Here is a 14,599-nt window from a genome sequence, read left to right on the forward strand (position 1 = left end):
TTTGTGTGCTGACCGTTATATTTTAATACCGTCATCGAGGATGACAAGGGATCTAGGGGGTTAGAAAGGGTCATCGCTCTCACCGATAGTGTGGAGATCGGATAACAAAATCGTTTAAAAGTGCAAGTTTTTTAGTGTTTGGTGATGTTATAAAAACGTCCGGTTCTGTTATGCGGACGAGTAAATTAATAAGAAAGTGTAGCAATCAATGCAAATATGTTCAAGTTGTGTATTGGATGCAGAACGATTTTGCAGGAGGGCATGCACTATGGGGAAAGTGGTGGCCAAAAATCGAAAAATTGACTTGCTTTGAATGACGTGTCTTGTATACCATTTGAAAGAAGGATAATTCAAACCTAGATTCCCAAAATTTCAGCCCTCTGTGATGAAAACTCATTGTGCCACAGACATCAAACTTAGGAAAATTGTGAAAATTGTAAAAAAATGCATCTCAAACAAATGCAAATTTCTCAACGAATAACGGTCCAATTTTTGAAATTAATACACCGTTGGAAAGATAATTGTCTAATCCAGAGCTTCCCAAACTTTTGGGTATGTGACCCACCTAGCAAAATTCTATATGTCTCGCGACCCACCTATAAAAATTTTTCACCAAGTTTCGGCAATTTTTACAAAAATATTCACGTTACCTTCATGTACAAATGCAAAAAATGACAAACATGATATTTTTTGTCAAAATGTTTTCATTTTACTTCATTAAGGGGATAGCTTTTAGGCATAAAAGTTTTCTGAAATAACGTGGTGATAAATATTTAAAACAAATGCGGTTTGCATTTGAAATTATATTCATGAAAAAAATGATCAAAACGTTCGGCATTCGAGCTGCAATTAATATTTGTTCTACGCGACCCACCAACAATCCGCTCGCGACCCCCCTGGGGGTCGGGACCCACAGTTTGGGAAACCATGGTCTAATCTTTAAAATGGGTATGCTTTTGAGTTTACACTGTTGATAATAAATAGTCAAAAATGGGTAAATTATTGAAAAAAAAAATGTGTTTTTTGTCTAAGTTGGACTATATCTAACAAGCAGGGCCGAGCAGTCTCAAGAGACCACCACCACAGTTTAGTTTGGGGTCTATAGTATAGACTCTATACTATCTGCGGAACGAGAATCCAGCTGCGCATAGCTGCGGATGAACGTCATTTTGGCACGAAGTCGAAAAAAAAATGGATTTTTTTTTGTTAATAACAATTATCGAGCACAAACAAAAAAAAAATCGTACAAATCAAATACTGCTTCAAATGTGGAACTGTTAAATGTCAAATTTAGTCTTAAAAATTTTACCCACTGTATTAGGCCGTTACAAATATTTAATTGACTTTTGTCCTACTGGTCTCCAAAGGGTCAAGGGGAGGGGATAATAAAAATAAATAATAAAATCAAAAAAAATCTAAAAACTCCTCGGATTTGTTAAAGAATGTTTTGAAAATCCTCAAAATTATCCGAATTTTATTTTGTTGCCCCCTCAAAATATCATTTTTTGGCAAAAAAAATCCGAGGGGGGGGGGGGAGACAAAATGGATTTTAAATATTTGTATCGGCCTTATTATTTTTGTGAAAATGGGTAAAAACAAATCGAAAATTATCATTCCATATAGAAACTTGATCTACCCAACTGGACTAAAAAGTTTTTAAATGGTTTCACGATAACCTTGTTTATAATTCTCTGTTCATGTGCCATTTTACAATTTGTACCAACTATACTCAGGTATATTTATTTTCCTAATAAATATTATCTACCTACTTGCATTAAAAAGAACGGGGGAAACATTTTCAAATCATGAGTTTGTTTTCGGCTTTAACGCTAACAACGGGTACATTGTGTAGTTATTTAATGGAATAAAATCTGAAAAGAATTGTTTGTGATAATATGGAACATAGGAGCATCGTGTTACTTTTTGATCCAAAAAAATCTCAAATAGTCAATGCAACAAAAGCATTTGAATACATCAAAACAAAATATAATATTGATCTTGCCAAAGAAGAAAGATTTCTTAAAAAGTTGCAATACGTAGCACAACATTTTTAAAATCACTTTTGTTTGTAAACTTTACTTAAACTGTAAACACTTTTGATGTAAAATCACTTTTAGTATTCGAAGATCTTTACAGCTCTGAAAATGTAAACACTGAAGTCAATGCACTAGACGAATTAATGGATAATGTTGAACAACTTGATGATGATTTTGCTCTCGATGAAAATGTAGAAAATGAGTAGAATTGCTTGTCAATTTGATTTAGTTTTAAGAGAAAGTTAACAATAAAAATTTATTATGACAATTTATCAATAAAAATTAAGTTTTATTTTGTACAAAGCAATGAAATTTATTTCTTATTTTTTTGTTTTTTTTTTTCTGCAGTGAACACGCATGTTGACAAAAAGAAGCGACTAAATTGATGCCGTATTTCTTTGTTTCGCGATGAGATAAATATATATTCAATGAGATGGAGATCGGAACAGCTCCTTTATATTCATCCCTGCAGTATGAAAAATGGAGACAAATCATCAACTTTGTTAAAGATGTTGATATATGTTTAGTAAAAATAACGGAAACATATTTAAAAATAATCCTTTCGACTAGTTTGATTGATTTATTTGTACGGAAAAAAATATTTCCATAGGGGAGGGGGGGGGACAGATAACTTTTCGTGGGGGGAGGGGGAGGTTCGGAAGACAAATAATTCTTCACCAAAATACCTGATTGATAAAAGAATACTCTTATACGACATAGTTAAAAAAATGGGGAAGGGGTCAAATCTTGGTAAGGGGGGGGAGGGTCTTCCACCTCCACTTCTCCTGTTTAATCTTATACATAGCAACCTTATTCTAGCTTTAATTTGCATTTGAACTGCCCCTAAAATTAAAAACAATCGTTCAAGTTTATTGTTTAGGAATACGTAGCTCATTACTGGGTTAAATACTAGTTACACCTTCCGGATGCGATGAAAATGCATAAATATGAGGCCGATACAAATATTAAAAATCCATTTTGTCTCCCCCCCCTCGGATTTTTTTTGCCAAAAAATGATATTTTGAGGTGGCAACAAAATAAAATTCGGATAATTTTGAGGATTTTCAAAACATTCTTTAACAAATCCGAGGAGTTTTTTGATTTTTTTCATTTTATTATTTATTTTTATTATCCCCCCCCCTGACCTTTCGGATACGAGTAGGACAACAAGTCAATTAAATATTTGTAACGGCCTTACATGCTAATCTTACTAGAATACTATAAAATAATGCGGAAAAACCAAACAAATATTTTTGGCCACCACTTTGTATGGAGCCGTCCCATAGTGGCATGATTGGACGCATTTGTGTTTGGACACAGAAAAATCGCGAAATACGAGGTTGTTCCTTTTATGTCCTCTTATTCTAACTTTCTCTGCAGCGAGACGGTTTCGGAGATAAAGTTTAAACACTTGTAGACTGGTTCGAGTTTGCACGAAAACTGAGCTCAGCTCATTTTATTTTATATAATTCGACGTCGACTAACCGAATGTGTCGTTAACACGCCGAATACTAAATTTTCAAACAGATGGTTGTCAGCCGCCTTTTGACCGATTTTCACAATTCTTTTACGGATGTCTTACCCATCTCATCTAGTTTCACCATACTGGTGAGTTATGTTTCTAGGGATGCTCATTATTTCCCTAGACGGGCGTGAGTAAGGATGGTTTTTCCAATTATAGTAAAATTTACTTTACATGACATATTTAAATGTGAACAACACTTACAGGTTCCAAAAATGTTTTATAACACTATTCTACCATTGACTATACTATGTGTGAACAATATGTTTATTTTGGACATCCCTAGCGATTCAGATATGCCCAAAAAGCTCAGATATGCCCAAACCAGATGTTCTAGGTTCTCCAAACTGTTCTAGAGTTTGGATCAATTGGTCTACCAAGTCAACTGCGCTCGATAGCTATTCGAAATCTACTAGTCATGTCCGTACAAGTCCGTAGAGCCCACACGAATGATTTGCAGCTCAAATATACCCAATCCAGATGTTCTAGGCTCTCCAAACTGTTCCTACTATGGCAAATTCGGCTTTTAATCAACCCTTTTCAAAGTAGGATTTTTTTTATGATAGCGTTTCTGGCAATCAACTTACTCACTCCAGAGTGGGATTTAATTAATCCAGCCAGGTTCAGTACTGTTTCTTCCTTATCATCGTCTTATCCGGCATCGGCCGATCTTCCAGAATTGAATATTATTTTCCCAACAGTGCATAGGTCCTGATTTTTTTTTTCGTTAATGTTTCCAGTATTTGTTAATTCTCTATCATCTTCTATCTATTTAATAAAAATGAAATGGTCTGTGTTTGTATCCGCATAACTCGAAAACGGCTGAACGGATTTTATTCATTATTTCAGCAATTATGTTCACTATCGTTTCCGACGGGTCTATATTTTCTAATGCAAAAAATCACGAATAAGGTTGAGTAAATCGAAAAAGAAAAGCTAGAATTGAGATTTGTATGCATTTTCGGTTACTATGCAGGACAACGTCTGCCGGGTCGACTAGTAGCACAGACATAACACATATAACATTTACTTATTAAATTCATCGTCGTTCAAACACTAACGACATCTGTTGATTTCAGTTAGTTGGGCAAATCACGAACCAGATGGCGGCAGTGATCAAACGTCAAACTCGAACATCGGCCACGAGTGATCGATTGGCCAACTAATGATTATTTGAATTGACCAGCAAATCAGTGGACGATGGAAATTTGACGAGTGTTATGTCTGTTTGTCTGTGCTAGTAGATTATAGAATCGTACACTCTGAAAAATCTTCACGTCATATTTACCTGAAAACAAATGTGGTTCTCATCCACCAAACTTTTCACGTAAGAGTGACCTGAATGACAAGTAACCTGAACAAAATTTAATTTCCTTGAGTTACGTGATTTATCCGGTGACTCTGACTGGATCTTCCAGTACTAATTACGTGAAGCTTGAAAGTAGTTACGTGTTTGATCAGGTGAACCTGACGTGATTTGTACGTACTGGTTACATGAAATTTTAGTGAAAGCTACAAGACAGCAGGTAACCACTACATGTTTTGAAATGTATTGCAGTATAGTGATTTTGGAATGAATGCAAAATTAAACAGGGACTGCTCATAAAAGGGAATATTTTTCGCATTGTTAATGCATTGATACAGGGAATGCCGTAATTTGGTCATTGTGCTTTAGAATTATTGCAGAAACACTGTTGAAAAAAAAAACAAAAGTTTTCGGCGGATGTTGAATGAAATTTATCAGATTGGTTGAGAAATGATGTCAATGAGAATCGCTGAGAATTTGAAACCAGTTTCTTGCTCAAAAATTGCTTATATTGCCGCTGTTAATTAACCAAAAAGTAGTGGAACCTAGAGTATAATTTTTATACTAACGCGACCGGAAAACTGTAGCTCTAGACTTCCATGCAGCTTCTTTTTCTTTCACATCTTTTTTCAACGAATATAATAAATTTTATCCAACCTCCGTTGATTTTTTTTCCAAGGAGGAAAAATGCAGGCACGAAAAATATCCGAAAATATGCCCCTGAAATATCACTTACCTCTGCGAAGCCGCATTATGTTTAGGTTATGTATCATTCATTCTTGTTTACAATGCAGGTCTTCCGCAAATGCCGAAGCTGCTATCACACTAACACAATCTCACTTAATTTGTTTACGTGGATATACAGTCATATTCATCAATATTTTTAGTAAAAATTACGTGAATTTCAGGTGAGCATTACTAACGTCACGTAACAATCGTCGTTTGTTCAAGACAGATCAGTTACGTGATTTTTCACGTGAATATGACGTGATGATTTTTTAGAGTGTACAAAAACCGTAACCATGGGCTTAACCACGAGCATCTCCTGTTTCTACGATTCTTCTTCTTTTCGCTCGAAAAAATGACATCCGCTGCGGGCCGATGAACATTTGAGTGAATTCGGAGCTTTTAGTTCACCGGATGTTCACGTTGATGTTCATTTTTCGTAAACTTTGCCCTCAGATGAGGTTTTCTTCTTACTGAAAATCGATGCGTGACGTCATCGTGGTTTAGTCCATAGGAAATATTCTTTTATCACACTGCGTAAAACCGAAGACCACTTTATCAAGAAGACTGGCAGCTCTGGCATTTTTTCATACAAGCGGCCAACTTCATTGCCGGCAGAGCCTCTTCTGAGTTGAAGTGGTAACTTGTTATCTGTGCGGTTGTGATCTTAGCTAGCTGAAGTAAATGGGATCTAATAAAGGTGCGGAAGTAGTCGATGTCTGCTAGTGTTAGTTGATTGTCAACAAATAACTTTTAAGGTAATTTTTTTCTACAGTAAGGAATTCTACTCTAAATTACTTCGACATCGCGAATATAGATACAATACCTACTTGCGATATCTCTCGCAATATGCCAAAAATGTTGTCATGAAGCGTGTATACAAACTTTTTTCGCAAGTCGCCAATACCAATCAATATACATTCCCCATCCACGATTATGCCCTTCAATTAATTGCCTAGCTTCTGGCTATTAGTCAACCGGCACCACGTCCACGAACCCTCGCCGCTTGGTTCACCGGGTTACAAAATTTCTCTTTAATGTTTATTTTGCTGAAAGTCTACCAACACAAGCAAATGTCGATAAACCCCTCACCTTTATTATTTGCAATGGAATATAGCTGTCAATTCACAAAACCACACGGAATCACAAATCACCTCAGTTTTGTACTGGCAGAAAAAAATCTCGTAAAAATGAGTTTGAAACAAAAAGAGTTTTTCGTGGTAATTAAAAAAAAACACACGGGACTAATTCGGAATTATTATTTGTATGAAAATCTCGCATGGGCAGTTCTTTAGTGCTTAACACCAATCAAAAGAGAAAGAGAGTCAGAAAATTATGTGAGTGTAAGTTTTATATGCTTTAAACTTATTCCTTTGGGGTCTTTTTTGTGTTCTTATTCGTTTGTCTACAAAATAAAGTGTTGTATTTAAAAAACGAATTTGAACTTATTGGAACGGTTGAAACATCAAAAACTTAAAAGCGATAAAATGAGTTTTTTGCTTCGGAAAATTATTAATCTGTCAAAATTCTGGCTTGCTCCAAGGTAACATAATCACGGCTGGTAAACCAACATTCTCAATATTTGCCGTTCTTTCTATATATTTCCATCTATTTTTGTTATCTATCATCTGAATTTTCTCAATGAATTATTAGCAATGGCTGGTTTCCTACTCGCCGCTGCCAGCATCCAGGCGTTAACGTATATGTGCAAACAGCCAGCATGAGTTAACCGCCGGAAATTTGTATGGCGAAAAACATCTAACGCGGATTTTCTCAAAGTTAGGAACTTTTCAAGAAAAAACGAACAGTGGGTAATGTCTGTGACATAACCGCTAAGTGGACGTAGGACTTGACTTGACCACACCTTTAAGATACATAATATGTCCAAATTTCTCACATCAACTATTTTGGATAAATCTCGCGTGATTTTTGAAAACGTCGTAAGTCCAAACGAGAGACTCTCTTTCATTACGCTCTCTTTTGCCAATATCTATAATGTGGTCTTCGGTAAAACATTGTGATTCTGAACTTCCCTCTAAACCTTCTTATTTGGCTTGTTTTTTATAAGATTCAAATAGTTCTTTAAATATGATATTAGCGCATTTTTTCCGCTTTGTAAAAGAGGGGCGCCCAATAAAGGTTCCGCCAAGGGCGCTGGGAGTTCACGATACGGCTCTGTATACATTAGAATAAAAACATGGCGTATTTCCTTTCTAACTTGAAAACTTATTGAAATAAGTTTTCAGTGCGCCGACTTAAGAACAATCAATCAAATCAAAGTTTCTGTACACTGCACTGTTTGTTTGCAAGCCAGTTTGTGAGAATCTCACATCCATTTTTATCGATGTTTCAGCATCTGGCTGAAACTTCCAAGGTTTATTTCTATATGTAGATGAACCTATTTGGCAAAATATTAGGTTGGGGAGAGAGGGGTAAAATAGATCTCCAAATATAAATAATTTTACGAAACCAGATAATCGGAACCACACTTCTTAGATTTGATTTTTCCGACCCAACTGGCAACTGATCTAGCGATTTTACTAGTTTGCTTCGAAATTCTTCCAAGCGTAGTGTTTTTATTGTTTTCTATCTGTCAACAATTAAATACTCCACAATTTCTCAATCTTAAAAAATAACGTGAACTGATCATCTAGTAATGTCATTTATATAATATTCAGGCGGAGGTATTGTAAACTTAGCGCCGTCTTAAACTCCCGTTCAAAAATATTGTCCCACCAAAATATGTTCCCACCAGTTCCTCCATATATGGGTGACATCTTAACTGCAAGAACGACGTAAAGCACAATCCAATGCTTTAGCTAGTTTCCATCCATTCGGAAGGGTGAACATTTGTTATTCCTCGGTGAAAAAAAACAATAGGGGGAAAGACGGCTTTGGCAGGTTTTGTTCTATTATTGGCAGGGGGGTTTTTGTCGACCAAATTTTATGAAATTTGGACACAATGTTCTTTGATATGCAAAGAATGTTCAGGCCAAATTTGAGCATAGACGAATTTCGCGCCAACTCGACCAGCGGTTGGCAGCACCATCTCAGAATCGAATGAAACTTGGTGGGCATAAAGATATGGTATTTCTAAGCCACTCTGCATACTTAGTTTTTCAAAAATTGTCAAGAGTAACATTTGATGAGGGCCTAATTTTTTTCATGGTTTTTTATAAATCGATTTAACTCTAAAATGACAAGACCTACAAAAAAGTGTTGTATGGCGGACTGTCGTGAAATTCCCAGAAGTTTTTAAAAAAAATATCCAAAAATAAAAAACCGATTTCAACACTGAAAAAAAAAAAAGTTTTAAAAATTAAAATCGATATTACAAAAAAACCTCATTTCAGAAATCGATGAAATTTTTTCTGCAGATAGGTATTTCAATTATCTAACATATTTAAGGAAAAAAAGTTTTTCTAACAAAAACTTTTTTCATGTCCATATTGAGTGAAAATTTATCAGCGTGTTTTATGCCTACTGCGCCAATTATAGGTTCAACAGCCTATCATCAACCAACGACACATTTTGGAAGTATAAAAAATTGTTTAGGAAGCAATTTAGCATAATCTAACAATAATGTGGACCAACATTTGGAAAGGGCGTATATTTTCCTAGATTGCTTATATCAATGTTACACACAAATGACCAGATTTACAAAATTGTGATGTTTGATGGACTATTGTAAATTTGTCTGAACTATGAAGTCTGAAACATATAAGAGCGTTTCGTTCACCGAGAAAATAAATTAATGAATGTAAAGATTAAAATTGGTATAGCAAAAATAAAAATTGGAGGTCGATTTTTTTATCAAATAAACATTTTGATTCCAAACGATGAAGCTCGGTAGGTAATTTCATTAGGGGGATTTTCGGTAAACGCACATTTTAAGAATAATAAATTTTCCGCATTTTTTTAATTTTTTCTTCAATTTTATTTGTTTAATTTAATTTGTAAACTTAGTCGAACAATTCAAAGACTTTTGGGTCTTCATCTGAGTTGGAATATTTTTAGCCAGGATTTTATTATGAGCGATTGGTATAAAAGAATGAAGCTTTTGTGTGCCAATTATAGTTTTTGCTTTTTTGAAAAGTTCATCAAACTTTTGTTGAGTACCGTCGTCGGGGGTGACAATGGGTCAAATGGGGGTGAGAATGGGTCACTGTTTCAACTACTTAGAATGCTTGTAGAATGGATGTATCTGAGGACAAGAAGACAAAAATATAAGAGACCTTTTTGAACGATTTTGCTCTACGCCCTCCATGCTCGCGGTGAGAGCGATGACCCATTCTCACCCCAGACCCATTGCCACCCCCGATGGCGGTATTGCTCATTCGTGATATAACAGAAATGTAATATAGTGATATTTTTGTTTGATTGAAAACGTGCCCATTCGCCCATTCGTACAACTCCCGAGGAGTCTTGATAGTATTTCCATAATCTTTGGCAAGAGTTGCTCGTTTTGCCATTCGTTTGAGAGTGCCACCAATAGCTTCGCAAGGGCCTTTTCCGTGCGATGTTGTAAAAAAGTGCCATTCTGCTTCTAAGCCATGTTTTGAATTTAAATTACACAGACTTGCAAAGTTCCTTTTATTTTTATAATGTGCTGCAGCTCACCCAGACACAAAAGTAATTTTTGTAAAATCGATCGACTGTTTCAAAAAGTCAATTAATTTTGAAATGAATAAGTGAACAGCTTTTGTGTCATGGGTCATTACTTCTGATTAATAAAGCTAACGTTTTCTAATTAACCGTTTCTTTTAAAGTAATGTGACCAGATATATTTTGTGCCAGCGCGGGACAAAATTTGTTAAATCCTTGTTTTTATTCAAAAAGTCAAAATTTTAAAATTTGATAAACCCCACTGGGACTCGCTTGGCCCTGGATCAATCACACAATCTCACCTCTCTTGTGAATGAATCTGTTCAACTTTTTACAACGGTGCGAGTTCCTGATGGTTAAACTTATTTGTATTGGTTGCATGATTCTTTTAGCTAACATTCAAAGTGATCGTATTATTCGTTTTATGCAATTAGGCAGAGCGCTCAAATTTGCTTAAAATGCCTACATCTTACTCAGGTTTTTTTATTATTCCCCGCAAACTGACAGACGATTTATCATAAATTTTTCCATAAGCTTGAAACAAAAAAAGATACGAGTTACTTAAAATTCTTCGAACTTCAGCCAACTATCCTTTCAGAACTGTCAGAATCTGAGCCAAAGGACCATTGTTATTTTTTTCATTATTTCTAGTTGTTGACTTCTACTGTAGTGTTGATTTTCGAGATTTTTCGGCAATGCAGTCTGATTTATTAGAACATATTTTTAAATTTTGTCCAGCGTTTCGTCATCGGGTTCGATATCTTCTTCCAAGAGAAAAATATTGATCGCCTTTTGTTAAGTATGATAGGCGTTCCGTAACAAAGAGCAAATCATTTTTTTCCCTGAAGAAGACATCGAACCCGATGTCGAAACGTTGGACAAAATTTAAAAATTTGTTCTAATAAATCAGACTGTATAGTCGAAAAATCTCGAAAATTTATTATTTCTGTGAATTTTGAAATGATTTCAGTTCTTCACTTTAAAAGCATTGTTATTGTTGCAGATTGAGTAAAATATTCCTCAATAGCACGTTCAAATCTTCCATTTCACTTATTATAGCTCTTTTAGTAGATATCCAATTGAATCTTTCCTTGTTCTCGTGTCCATAAGGATTTGACTAGGATCCCTAGAATACACCAAAGCAGGCTTGTCAAAATTCCTCAAACTCGCGAGATTTTTGGACGAAATAAAATTGTAAACCGTCAAACACGTGTTTTGAGTGAGCGCTTGTGCTGCTGCTCGGCGTTGCACTACCACAGTTATAATTTTGTGGGAGACGGGAAGATACAAATGACGTTGATGATAATATGAGAAACCCTTCAAGAAACCTCTTTTCTGCGTCCAAATTATATTTCTTACATCTTAAATAAAATTATCATCAGTAACAAACAGAGTAGAAGAGAGCTAAACAAATTTGTTTAGCTCTTTCTTACTCTATTTGTTACTGATGATAATTTTGTTTAAGATGTAAGAAATATAATTTGGACGCAGAAAAGAGGTTTGAACCACATGCGAGTGTGACCGTGGCATTGGGTGAAAGACCACTCATCAAGCCTCCGGAGCGATGCTTTGTATGTGACGAAAATCGAAAACCATTAATCAATATAATAAATTTTCAAAATCTTATAAGTTCTTGAAGGACGTTTACTAAATTACTGCTATTTATTAAATATTTCTTTATTTCGCGGGACATTATCTTGAAATAAGTGAAACGCGGGACATTTCGCGGGACTCTTTTCAGCGCGGGACAAATGGCGAAAAAGCGGGACTGTCCCGCGAAACGCGGGACGTCTGGTCACCTTATTTTAAAGTAAACTTCGAATTGATGTATTGTTGCCTGGGAATTATTTCAACCTTGAGCAGCATTTTGGATAATGAATGAATAATTTTCAGAGAAATCTAACAGTACAAGTGTATTGCTGTTTGCAAATAATGTCATAAGTTATAAGTTTATCAATTTTTTCAATGAAATACGATACAAAATCATCTACAGGCTTTATAACGGTTTCTAAATTACACCGTTCAGTGGTTAGCCTTTGCTGAAAAACAACATCTTCTTTTCCACTATTACAATTAAATATCACTTCAGTTTCGTTTCGGCAACATTGCCCGTTTTCAAAGTAATTATTTTTTGTAATTGTTTTTAAGTTACTTCGATACAAAAAGTCAAATAAAACATAAACCCTTTTCAAATGTTGGTCCACAATTATGTTAGATTATGCTAAATTGCTACCCAAACAAATTTTTATACGTCCAAAATGTGTCGTTGGTTAATGATAGGCTACTGAACCTGTAATTGGCGCTGTAGGCATAAAACACGCTGATAAAGTTTCACTCAATATGGACATGAAAAAAGTTTTTGTTAGAAAAACTTTTTTTCCTTAAATATGTCACAGGAACATGATTCCCAGAAAAGTAAGATAATTAAAATACCTATCTGCATAAAAAATTTCATCGATTTATGAGATGAGGCTTTTTTTTGTAATATCGATTTTAATTTTTAAAACTAATTTTTTTCAGTGTTGAAGTCGGTATTTTATTTTTTGGATATTTTTCCAAAAAACTTCTGGAAATTTCACGACAGTCCGCCATACAACACTTTTTTGTAGGTCTTTTCATTTTAGAGTTACATCGATTTATAAAAAACCAAGAAAAAAAAAAAGACCCTCATCAAATGTTACTCTTGACAATTTTTGAAAAACTAAGTATGCAGAGTGGCTTAGAAATACCATATCTTTATGCCCTTTTGATGAGGCTTTTTTTGTAATATCGATTTTAATTTTTAAAACTAATTTTTTTCAGTGTTGAAGTCGGTATTTTATTTTTTGGATATTTTTCCAAAAAACTTCTGGAAATTTCACGACAGTCCGCCATACAACACTTTTTTGTAGGTCTTTTCATTTTAGAGTTACATCGATTTATAAAAAACCAAGAAAAAAAATAGACCCTCATCAAATGTTACTCTTGACCATTTTTGAAAAACTAAGTATGCAGAGTGGCTTAGAAATACCATATCTTTATGCCCACCAAGTTTCATTCGATTCTGAGATGGTGCTGCCAGCCCCATAGAAGGGTTGGCGCGAAATTCGTCAGGGGCATTCTCGAGTCCCTTCGAAACCCGCTGACAGCCATTTGAACACGTGTATTTCGACTTGAACATCACAAATGATGTCCAGTGACGCCCAATCCCGTTTTCCGTGTTTATTGAATTTTGACGTACGGTTGCTTTTTAGTTGGGCCATGACCCAACCAGCGGAGGCCCAACTAGAAAGTGACCCAAGTATTAAAACCCAACCAGCGAATCCCGACTCTATATGTAATGATTGTTCATCATCCAGAAGGGATGCCAACTGTTTCGTATGAAACGTTTTTAGTTCGTTCGGAAAAAAGAGGGGCTAGAGACTAAGAACTCGTCTGAAGCTACTATCTTTCTATCTTTGACCGCCAACGAAAGTAGTAGTGCGTGTCGTGCTTAAAGTAAAATTAAATCTATTGAAAATTAGGATAGTTTAAAGTCACTGTAGTGCTTCCAAACAAGATTGTATAGACAACGGTTAATAGAACTATGTGGTAAAAGTGCTAAACTTAATATTTTTCTACAAATTGTTAATTTAGCCTACAAACGAAAACGTACCTACCTACCCTTAAAAGAAAGTGTATAACGACGAACAAAGCATAAGATAAGGTAATTGAAAATTGTAATAGACCTAAAAAGAGAGATAGATAGTGAGGGCAGAGAGACGATAATTGAGGGTTACTAATTTTATGTGGCAGGTCCGTGCCGGCCTTTTCTTTTACGATCCCGGAGCGGAAGCCAGCCGGGGGCCAACAACACGTGCCATCTACGCACACAAAGCTCACCGACGCCATTTTGTGTACCCGCTGGTGCAAAGCGACTCAACTGTCGAATCTCAGAGTCATGGTTAAACGCCTCGCCGTGAATACTTCCGACGACGAATACAGCGAACCGAGCAGCGATTCGGGCTAACAGTCAAGGGACCCCGTTAGCATCCAACCCCAAATCGACGAACTGAATAGCAAATTCGGTAAACCGTCGAGGACTTCCAATCTCCATCGCACCGTCGGCCAACGCCGGTAACTACGCCCGTTGCCGAATACAGTTATACAATCAACGAGTCCGGTAAACCCGTCAACGTCGAATAACGCCAAACGTGGAGTTTTTTTTTACAAGCGTCACCGAAGATTCAACCTTCGGACTGGGAAACCTCTCACGCGGTGCGATCCCACCTGGAATCCGTTCATCACCGTGTTCAACGTGTCTTGCAGCGAACCCAATTACCACATCCGCCGGCATCCCGGCCAATCGAGCAGCCAATTCTTCCGCCGGTAAGCTCGTCGAAGATCCAGAAATCGAGTTGTGAATAACGGAGGGCCCTCCCAGCC

General features: G+C 35.9%; 1 long non-coding RNA gene across 1 annotated transcript; it reads left to right on the forward strand.

Annotated features, from left to right (window-relative positions):
• The first annotated feature begins 13,655 nt into the window (after positions 1-13,655).
• Positions 13,656-14,178, forward strand: LOC134224017 (uncharacterized). Its single transcript, XR_009982808.1, has 3 exons — positions 13,656-13,748; positions 13,811-13,880; positions 13,970-14,178. It is a non-coding gene; the product is annotated as an uncharacterized LOC134224017 (long non-coding RNA).
• Positions 14,179-14,599: the final 421 nt, after the last annotated feature.

Source organism: Armigeres subalbatus, chromosome 3 (assembly GCF_024139115.2).
Source record: "Armigeres subalbatus isolate Guangzhou_Male chromosome 3, GZ_Asu_2, whole genome shotgun sequence".
In the NCBI taxonomy this organism is placed as follows: domain Eukaryota; kingdom Metazoa; phylum Arthropoda; class Insecta; order Diptera; family Culicidae; genus Armigeres; species Armigeres subalbatus.